Below are 12,500 nucleotides of genomic sequence, written 5' to 3' on the forward strand. Positions count from 1 at the left end.
AGGTACTGTGAGCCCAGGTACTGCCGTGAATGGGTGCATGTTAGGTGAGGTGGGGTCCTCCGACCACCCCTCGTCGCTCTCGGACGACCAGCCTTCACCTTGGCCGGCGCGATGCTCCGACCTTCAATGTGCCCGTGCGTGCGTGGACGGTTTCGCACTCGAAACCCCCCCACTGGCCCATCTCCCTCACTTAGAGCCTCCCTTTCTGTGTCGTCATCGGCGACAAAACTAGATGATAACTCCTCCTCCTCCTCAGATTTCCACTCATAAGCACTAAAACCACTAAATTCGAGCTCACTTTCGGCATGTGACCCTCTTATGGACATTGGGGGCAAATATTCATCATCACTAACATCGGGAGTGACGTCCTTGTCACTAGATGACCAACCTCCATCAAAATGAGGACTTGCGACATGCTGCCGAACAAGCTCTAACAAGTAGTCGTCTATGTCCTTTCGTTCGAGGCCTCCCAAATGCCTACGAATGCCCCTCAGGACACCCCGATGCTTATAGGGGTTATAAAAGGCACACGAGACACACGTGGTCCTTAAACACTTTCCTCCACACGAGGCCGCACGGAACGGCGTTGAGGAGCGAGGTCATCTTGGATGCTGGTGAGGGACCAAGCACCTAAGTTCAAAATACATCTCGCACGATCCCTCCCGAGAGGTAAAACGCGCCTTTCGCGCTCCATTTGACGTTCAGAATCTTCGAAAATTTAGTCAATTGAATACACCAGGTAGTATAGTTTCTGAATAATACTCAGAATTGTAGGAAATCTCATTAATGTAACAGTTAGTTACATTTATCCTAATCAGTGATATAATCTCAGGTAATCCTACAGCAACCGAACCCTTCATTAATATTTCGCCTATTCCACCATCAAACAAGCATGAAGTTAAAAAAAAAAATGACGGAAAATATTTAGCATTTTTCCCTTCCCACCATTGGTATGCAAGGAGTTTCCTGTCGGGCTAACTTTTGTTCTGTAGGTTTGAGGCCGAAGGTGGGAGAATCTGACCCCATTTTTTGTGTGTGAATAGTGATTCGGAGAGTTTTCTTCTTTTACGAGACTTGGAAAAGAATTCTTAAAAGGAAGGGTTGATGTTTCCCACAGAATTGGGAGCCCCGTGAACTATTTCCTATGATATTTTATTGTTTGTATTATGCTTTGTATGTGGATTATTATATATATATATATATATATATATATATATATATATATATATATATATATATATATATATATATATATATATATATATATATATATATATATATCTATATCTATATCTATATCTATATATATATATATATATATATATATATATATATATATATATATATATATATATATATATATATATATATATATATATATATATATATATATATATATAGATATGGATATATATATATATATATATATATATATATATATATATATATATATATATATATATATATATATATATATAAATATATATATATATATATATATATATATATATATATAAATAAATATATATATATATATATATATATATATATATATATATATATATATATCTATATATATACATACATACATACATACATACATACATACATATTGCAAGTTCCTGTCTTAGACACAGTTAAGAACTCCCTTTCATGAACCTTAAAAGATGAGAAACCCCTGGAATCCTGAAATAGTGGAGCATTTTGCAGAAGTAACAAAAGAGGATACAATAAACAAAAGCAAAAAAAAAAAAAAAATATCCGAGAATTATTAATGGGCCTTTTGTGTCTATTCCAGCCCATTTACCTTCATTTATGGTACCTCCAATCCGTTCCACCCTCCACCCAACACTCACGTAGCGAGTAAATTTGGTCCCTTTTATTGTACTTTGTGTTTATCTAAGCCTTGTTCTTCATAAAGAGAGACGGACCTTGTTTACAGAGATATAACCCTTTTAATTACCTCGTTGTATAACATGCGATTACATTGACTTCACTTTATTACCGAAATTCCCTTATTTAAAGTTAATTCCTCCAAATTGAATATGTTCACAAAAGAAGCTGCAATTTGGAGTGCATCAAATCAAAGTGAGTATTATGGGGAGGGTTAATCAAACTACCTTTGATGTGATTTCCCTACATATATTTTTTGTGATGGTGATTCGTGGTGATGAAATGCGCTGGATAGGTCACGGTTTGATGTAATTACCTCGGATAAAAAAGAGGGAACTGAGCTTCATAAATTACTGGAAAAATGAATACACGTAGTATAATATCATTTCGAAAATAGTTTCACGAATTAAATCAGATATATTTTAGGTCTATAATTGTTGCTCTCTAAGATGTTCTTAGAAAACCACCTGGACAATTTAAAAATCATTGTAAGGCGAACAATGTCCAGCCTGGTAACCCGAGTGAGAAACAGCGGCAACTCGCTCATACAAAGCATCCTAAGGAGTGAAGCAAGAAGATGATCTAAATTGTGGGAAAGATGGGAAAATGAGGCCTTTGTCCCCTAAAGGACTTAATCTCTGTATTAGCAAAATGTCATCTGCAGATTTTGTCAATATTATATTTATTGCTGATATTTTATTTTTTCATTATTTCTGTGATTACTATCAAATTAAAGTTTTTTTTGTATACATTCAATTTATGTATTTAGCCCTCTGGACCTGACTACTGTAACCACCTAAGGTCTCTAGATGAAATTTAAGTTATATAATCTGTGCACTAACTGTTATAACTCACAATGCATTTTTTTTCTCACCAATATTATTACTTTTACCAGCATTATGATTACTATCTTTTATGCTACCTCAGCTATTTTGTGGACAAGTGCCGATTACTCATTTTTCCTATCATGTTGACTCATATATCTAGATTGTGTATGTTACTGTGTATTTTGTATATTCTTTGTATATGGCCCTGAACCGAAATAAAGGATATTATTATTATTATCATTAATATTATTTTTATTATTATTATTATTATTATTATTATTATTATTATTATTATTATTATTATTATTATTATTATTATTATTATTATTATTATATTTTATAGTGATGTTTTAGTGAGTGTCTTGTTGGTGTGCATTATTTGTTCCTATCTCCTTTCTTTTACGGTGATGTTATTATTTCCACGAACCATTTCCTGTCCTTCATTGTTGCTTTTAGGGGTAAATCCCCCTACGGTTTATTTGCTTTCAATTTATACTCTTATTGCTATGGCTATCGTCTGTACACGAGCCAGAATTTTCGCGTCTCGTGGACATTTTGAAGCCATGCTCTCACGGAATCATTATATATACCCGACTGTTTTTATTATCCGGTCTTGTTTTGTTTGAGAAGAGATAAGTACTTTTATATATGTATATCTTCTCCAAATTAGGATCTTTAATGTTTTTGCATTTATTTAAGAAAACTGGTAGCTTAGTTTGCTTTAGGAAACCTAATAAAAAATTATGCAATATCACTTGAAAAGTTTATGCAACGTGTTTCCTTATATTTGGCTATTATTATTATTATTATTATTATTATTATTATTATTATTATTATTATTATTATGCTGCTATCACAGTCCTCCAATTCGACTGGGTGGTATTTATAGTGTGGCGGTTCCGGGTTGCATCCTGCCTCCTTAGGAGTCCATCACTTTTCTTACTATGTGTGCCGTTTCTAGGATGACACTCTTCTGCATGAGTCCTGGAGCTACTTCAGCCTCTAATTTTTCTAGATTCCTTTTCAGGGATCTTGGGATCGTGCCTAGTGCTCCTATGATTATGGGTACGATTTCCACTGGCATATCCCATATCCTTCTTATTTCTATTTTCAGATCTTGATACTTATCCATTTTTTCCCTCTCTTTTTCTTCAACTCTGATGTCCCATGGTATTGCGACATCAATGAGTGATACTTTCTTCTTGACTTTGTCAATCAACGTCACGTTTGGTCTGTTTGAACGTATCACGCTATCCGTTCTGATACCATAGTCCCAGAGGATCTTATTATTATTATTATTATTATTATTATTATTATTATTATTATTATTATTATTATTATTATTATTTATTTATTTATTTTTTGCTCTATCACAGTCCTTCAATATGACTGCCTCCTTAGGAGTTCTTCACTTTTTCTTACTATGTGCATTATTATTATTATTATTATTATTATTATTATTATTATTATTATTATTATTATTATTATTATTATTATTATTATTATTATTATTATTATTGTACTACTAACGGAACTTATTATAGTGTATTGTTATTACTTCAATGAGAATTTCCCTGGCGAAAGATATATCATGAGATGAAAATCAAGCAATTGTTCAGCCCGACGTTAAAACCTTCATCAAAGCATAGAATACTTCCCAGTCAAATCATCAAAGCTATAATACGATTTACACAAATATGAATATGGAAAGCCTTTGGGAACCCTGGTAAATTCCACATCTTTTAGCTCGGCAAAAGTTCAAGTCAACCTGCAATGCTACCATTATATCCAAATATATCTCTCGGCGTTGCCACCAAGCTCCCACGAAGCTGACAAGTTTATATCATAAATCATCGTTTATTGGACATTATTAAGTTATTTACGATGCCACGGAACCCCAGATCCCTACCTCCTAAGTAATTTTTATTCCTGGAAATAAGCCATGTTTCTCTTGTCCCAGTGGCAATGTGTAAAGCCGAGATAAGTATTATCATTTTATTTTATTTATTTACTTATCTATCTATTTATTTATTTTATTTATTTTGTCTATCACCGTCATCCTTTTCGGCTGGGTGGTTTTTATAGTGTGGGGGCTCCTGGTTGCATCCTGCCTCCTTAGGAATCCATCACTTTTCTTACTATGTGAGCTGTTTCTAGGAGCACGCTCTTCTGCATGAGTCCTTGAGCTACTTTAGCCTCTAGTTTTTCCAGATTCCTTTTCAGGGATCTTGGGATCGTGCCTAGTGTTATTATTATTATTTTTATTATTATTTTGTTAAAGATGATTGCTCCTTTACCACTAGTAATCTTGTAGAAAGTCTTCTCTATTTTTTCTGATGACGGCTCTCTCGTTGTGGTTTATACTGGCGAGCAACGCACCAAAGGGCATGGTAAAATTCGGTTGAGTCATTTGGTTTATATTGCTTATACAATTCTCTCTCTCTCTCTCTCTCTCTCTCTCTCTCTCTCTCTCCAACGCGACGTTTCTTCCTGATCCGCAGGACATTATCAAGCGATGACTGCTAAGGGACTGCCGGCAGGTCGAGTTTTCATTGGTTCATTCGACATGCCGGAGAGGTTTTCTATACCGTATTCGAGAGCCCGAAACAGCACGATTTAAGAAGAAGGATTCCCCACTCGAATTCAGTCCCTTAGCAGTCATCGCTTGATAATGTAATCCGGATCAGGAGGAAACGTCGCATTGGAGAGAGAGAGAGAGAGAGAGAGAGAGAATTGTATTAGCAATAATAAACCAAATGACTCAACCGAATTTTACCATGCCCTTTGGTGCGTTGCTCGTCAGTATAAGCAACAACGAGAAAAATAGAGAAGACTCTCTACAAGATTAATAGTGCTGATGCAGCAATCATCTGTAACAAAATAATAATAAAAATAATAATAATAACACTAGGCACGATCCCAAGATCCCTGAAAAGGAATATGGAAAAACTACGAGAGGGTCTCCTTCCGAAATATTTTTATTTTTATTATTATTTCAGATAACCAAATTATTGTCGAGAGAATTGAACTGCAGAACATGATGTTTTTGACTGAGCTGGCCCTCTGCCAGCACGGGCTCTTGCTCATAGAGTAGCTCGTAATCGTAGAGCATCATGCGTTTACAGACCTTAGCCTCACTCATATCTGGGAGGTCATAACGGCCCATTAATTAATTTCACTTCCCTAATGAAGTTACTTCCATCTCGCGACGATTCTCTGAACTTCTGGCAGAAGAGAGAAGGGAACCATCTGTGAGACAGGAAATATGCTCTTTCTCTGCTTGATCAGTGATCTGAGAATTCCCTTTGACATTATTCCTGGAGGGACAGAGGAAGTCCTCATTAGAGTTGTTCACTAGACGTCAAAAATAGATCAAAGGATTGGATGAGCATTGATCTGTCTGAAAGAGAGGAGAAAGAATCATTGATATCCCTAGAAAACATACGTGGGTCAATGAGAGAGAGAGAGAGAGAGAGAGAGAGAGAGAGAAATTCCATTAATTTTTGGAAATATATGCATTCTGTTATTCCAAGAAACATCATATCAATTGGTGTTCTGTTAATTTAAAACAGAATAATCACTCGATCAATGACCTTCGTGGAACTGATAATTATAATTAACCGTTATATTTTTGGCATGATTATTCATTCTGGTTACCGTTAATTATCTATAATTATGCGCAAGAGTTCAATGGTAATTAAAATCAATTCAAATGGAAACGAACATTTAAATATTTTGACAGTGTGACTGGAACGTTGGGGAGTAATTTATAGAATATCAGATCGCTCAATTATATATATATATATATATATATATATATATATATATATATATATATATATATATATATATATATCTATATATATATATATATATATATATATTTATATTATATATATATATATATATATATATATATATTATATATATATGTATATATATATATATATATATATATATATATATATATATATATATATATATATATATATATATATATATATATATATATATATATGTATATATACATATATATATATATATATATATATATTATATATATATATATATAATATATATATATATATATATATATATGTATATATACATATATATATATATATATATATATATATATATATATATATATATATATATATATATATATATATATATCACCTGCCAATAAAACAATATTTGCACGTTGCAACCATATATTTCGGGAACTCCCCTTCTGTCCTATTGCTCACTGCTTTGCAACGTTGAAATAGTGTTTTATGGGCCTGTTATCTTCATATTACACTGTTGTATTACAGTAAAAGACATTCGTATATAGTGTATAATAATTATATATATTCTTGGCAATTTTTCTTTTTTTTATCATTCATCCCACCTCAAGTGCATCTTATAGTATTCTAACAATGAGTGATTTGTCAGCCTTTGAATCACATTTGAAGAACGTTTGGAGCATGCATTTTCAAAAAGTCGTAATGTTTTCGCCTTCAGAATCTGCACTTTCCAAAGCTGTTTTCATCCGGTTTTTCAGAAACTCGAGATAAAAGTTGGAAGAAGTCAGTATCTCTCTCTCTCTCTCTCTCTCTCTCTCTCTCTCTCTCTCTAGGTAGAAGCGGAATGTAGTATGTAGCTAAATTTGTCATGGTATTATTATTATTATTATTATTATTATTATTATTATTATTATTATTATTATTATTATTATTATTATTATTCATTTATCTCGGAGGATTATCATTTATATTAATTATGATAAACCAGCTGTCATTTGTTACCTGATGGGGAAAAAACACTCTCACTTTAAGAGTGACGAAATCATTTCTCTATTTGTTAGCCACTGAAGAACAAAATCTGGGAATTATTTAATCGTCAAAAAACAGACAGAGGTGAAAGGCTAACATTCAAATATATATAAAGCTACCATAAAAACAGTTACCTGAAAGCACTGACGTGACAACAAAGGTCCTCCGTCTTCCCCGGAGCAATTGCTCGAGATAGGTGGTTAAGAGTTTCAGGCTCGGAAAAATCCTTTATAGGCGGCAAGAAGATTTTTGAATTGGTGGCGGAAATTTGGCATTTTTAGGTCCCATGAATGCCACAAGAGGGGTCGTTTATTGGTCTTTCGGGGAAATTGAGGGAGAGAGAGAGAGAGAGAGAGAGAGAGAGAGAGAGAGAGAGAGAGAGAGATGTACGTAGGTTTGTGAATGCAGTTATCTAGGACTTTTAGTGGTCTTTCGAGAAAATGAGAGAGAGAGAGAGAGAGAGAGAGAGAGAGAAGAGAGAGAGAGAGAGAGAGAGATGTAAGTTCGTGAATGTCATAAGTAAGAACTTTTAGTGGTCTTTTGAGAGAGAGAGAGAGAGAGAGAGAGAGAGAGAGAGAGAGAGAGAGAGAGAGAGACTACCGACAGACATCAACTCAAATCTCACACCAGCGAGTGGAATATCTAAAAAATTCATTCACACCTTTCCAGGAAACCAACTGGAACATTCATCAGACTCCCAGTATCTCATGTTCGTTTCACCAAGGTGATGGCGAACGGACATGTAACGTCAGGGGATCCTGTTTTCCACGGATATCTTTTTTATTTATTTGTTTTTTCCATTTCGCAAAGGACTCATTGTTTTTTCATGGAAATGGGAATTATAAATTCCTGCTCTGCGTATGAGGGAACAGAGAGCTGGAACGAAGGTCGCTAGGCAGAGAGGTGTGATGTTGAATAATTTCCTTATGTTAGTGGCGAATGGGGGTAATCTGAAGCCTGTTTATTTCTGGTGATCAAAAATTCATTTCTCGATATACTGTGGTTCTGATCCCACAAGAGCAGTAGTCCGTTGCTAGTTAACCATTCGTTCCTTGCCACGTAAGAAATATTTAGGAGTGTTGTTAATCAGCTTAGTGGTCTGGTTGAACTAGGATATACTTACTCTTTCATAACCGCTATCAATTTAGTTTTCGGCCTTTTATTTCACGTTATAATTTCAGTTTTGTAGTTAAGAGAACTCCTCTTTTCCTCACTAGTAGGTTGGATTTCTTATCCAGTTTTGAATCATTTATTTTGCAGACTTAGCTGCTTTTTGTATATAACAAACTTGTCTTTTGTATTTACCGTTTTATATTACCCGTTGACATTCTCGGTGCTAGGGAAGTATTTGCTATTGCATAAATGATGCAATGTGCTTTTCTGTATAAACTTTATTTTATTTTTTTGGTGGGGGGGAAAGATTTTTACTTATGCACTAATATTATATACTCAGCAGGAAAGCGGTGTGTATGAAATAAACAACCTGTTTAGTATTTGGTAAACATAATAGATGAATAGGACCTTGCTTTTTCAAAGGATTCTTATGTAAATCATGTTTTATTTCTCGAGTCTTTCTATGACTTCATTAAAGCTAAAGGAATTTGTTCATTAAAGAATATTTCTCTATTTAAAATACTCTTAAAACAATTCTCTCACAGTTCTTGTTCGACTTGGGTGGCACACTCGACGTAAAGCGACACACACACAGGAATATTTGATATATAATTATACATTCCTGTGTGTGTTACTTGACGTCTAGTATACCACTTAAGTTAAACAAGAAAAAAAACCACTTCGTTTCCTGACGAGAGAATTGTGTTAGAGTATTTTGAATAGAGAACTATTCTTTGATGAACGAAGTCCTTCATCTTGAATGAAGTCATAGAAAGACTCGAGAAATAAAACACGCTTTACACATAAGGATGTGTGTTTGCGTGTGTCTATATATATGTGTGTGTATGATATACTTGATTTATAGTAAGAGTAGAATAGGAAAGGGATAGTCGTTGAGAGAGAGGAGAGAGAGAAGAGAGAGAGAGAGAGAGAGAGAGAGAGAGAGAGAGAGAGAGAGAGAGAGAGAGAGACGAAAGGTTTCCTGCTGCCATACATAACGTAGCATCCAAACAAGTGATAATTTTTAGAAGACGACCCAGGTAGCAGGAAGGCATTGGTGGAACATAAACAGGAAGCCTCTGCTGGAGAACTGACGTCACAAAAACAAGAGAGCCATCTGGGAGGAGGTGGATGATAAAATTTTTAGCCATTTTGAGAAGTAATGAAAGGGTTTAGATAGAGACATTATATATGTTTATTTCATTTGAAGGCGGAAGGAACTGAGGGAGAAATTATTTTATAAAGTCATGTTTATTATACATATATATATATATATATATATATATATATATATATATATATATATATATATATATATATATATATATATCTTCTTCTTCCCTGAGCTTTTTCCCATTTTTATATATGGGGTCGCCGTTTCGGATGAGCCGTTTCCATCTATTTGCTATCTTGCGCTTCTGCCTCATCAATTCCCTTCTCATGTAAATCTCCATCACACAGTCCTTCCATCTCTTTCTTGGTCTCCCTCCCTCTTTTCTTCTTCCTTGCACCTCCACTCCCATAGTATGTCTCCCAGCGTGGTCCTCATCTCTCCTCAACAGGTGTCCATACCATCTCAGCCTCCCCTCCTGCACTTTCTTTGATACTTCCACCACCTTAGTGACCCCCTTATGTAGTCATTTCTGATCCTATCCACTCTTGTTACCCAGACATCCACCTAAGCATTCTCATTTCTGCACATCCATCTTCTTGGCTGCTCTGCTTTTCTCATGCTTGCTGTTTCCGTACCATACAGCATTGCTTGTTCTTACCACCGTCTTGTGAAATTTTCCTTTTACCTAAGCGGCACTCTTTTGTCACAAAGAACTCCCGAGGCCGCTCTCCAGTTGTTCCAGCCTGCCTGTACCCGATGTTTTACTTCTTCTTCCATACTTCCTCCAGCGTTAACAAAAGATCCCAAATACTTAAACTTATCAACTCTCCTTATTTGCTCTCCACCAAGCTGAATACTTTCTCTATCATCCCCCTCAGTGGTGGTACACATATATTCTGTCTTGGATCTACTTATTCTCATTCCTCTGTCCTCCAGTACTTGTCTCCATCTTTCCAATTTCACTTCCAGATCTTCCCTGCTCTCTGCACACAGAACAATATCATCCGCATACAATATGTTCCATGGTACTGTCTCCCTTACTTCCTCTATTATAACATCCATCACTATGTTAAAGATAAATGGGCTCAGAGCCGACCCCTGGTGTAATCCTACTCTCACCTCAAAACCTTCTGTCTCCCCAACACTGCTCCTCACTCTGGTAAACTACATTCCGGTACATCTCTTGTATCAATCGCACATACTTCTCTGGCACCATCTCTCCCTCAGGCTCCTCCATACCTCTTGTCTCGGGACTCTGTCATAAGCCTTTCAAGGTCAATGAATACCAATAGTAGGTCCCTTTGTCTTTCCCCGAATTTCTCCATTATTTGCCTCAGACAAAATATACCATCTGTTGTTTCCCCTTCCCTTCATAAATCCCATCTGCTCTTTACCTATTTGTTCTTCTTCTCTCAGTCTAGCATCTATCATCCTTTCCAGTATCTTCAAAGTGTGGGACATCAATTTAATGCCCCTATAATTACCACACTCTTGGACATCGCCTTTCCCTTTAAAAATTGGGATCAATATACTCCCACCACTCATTTGGTATCTTTCCTGTTCAAGGATCTTTATCATAAGATCGTACAGTATATCCACTCCTTCATCTCCTAATGCTTTCCATGCCTCCACCGGGATCATGTCTGGTCCGGTTGCCTTCCATTCTTCATCTTCTTCAGTGCATTTAGTACCTCTTGCCTAGAAACCTCATTACCATGCCAATGTTCACTTGCCCATCCTCTCTTATTAGTCTATATTTTCTTCATTTTAACAACTGTTCGAAATATTCTTTCCATCTCTTCACAATGTCTTCCTCCTTTCTAAGCACTACACCCTCTTGATTCTTTATTTGTTTGATGTGTGTTATATCTTTGGTGCTCTTATTTCTAGCCTTTGATAGCTTCATCATCTTCTTTAATCCTTCCTTTGTCCCAGCTCATTATACACATCATCATACGACTTTGCTTTAGCTTGGGCTACCACCTTTTCACCACCTTGTTTTTTTTCTCTCTGTACCTATTTCTGTCTTCCACTGACTGTGACTCTTCCCATCTTTTCTTTGCCTCCTTCTTATCTTTTACTACTTTCTCAATGTCTTCATCCCACCACCAACTATCCTTTTCTTCCCATATGATACAGATGTCTCTCCTAGCAGCTCCTTTCCATGCCTTCTTATTACTGCTGCATTTCGTGCCCACCATTCTTGAACATCTTCAATCCCTATATCAATATCCTCCAAAACCCTCCTCTTAAAACTCTCTCTTATTATCCCCTTCCTTCTGTAATTCGTACCATTTAATTTCCTTATCCTTTAGCTTTGGTTTTTCTTTCCCTTTTCAACTCAAGTCCATACATAGCAGCCTGTGTTGGGGGGCTACATGGTCGCCTGGAATAACTTTGCAGTTCTTGACCTCCACCAGATATTTATCCCTTTTATACAAGAAATAGTCTATCTGGGAGAATCTTCCCCCACTCCTATATGTTATTAGGTATTCCCTTTTCTTCTCAAAAAATGTGTTTACTATTGCCATGTCGAATGACACAGCAAAGTCCCACTACTCTCTCCTTCTGGGTTTCTCTCCCCAATTCCATGGCCCCCATGCACCCGCCCAATCGCCTCATTTTCACTTCCGACATGGCCATTCAAATCTGCCCCAACTATCACCCTCTCATGCTCTTCCAGTTCTTGCATTATTCCATCCATGTCTCTCCAGAAATTTCCCTTCTCTTCTTCTG

This window comes from Macrobrachium nipponense, chromosome 23, assembly GCF_015104395.2.
Source record: "Macrobrachium nipponense isolate FS-2020 chromosome 23, ASM1510439v2, whole genome shotgun sequence".
NCBI classification, from domain to species: Eukaryota; Metazoa; Arthropoda; class Malacostraca; order Decapoda; family Palaemonidae; genus Macrobrachium; species Macrobrachium nipponense.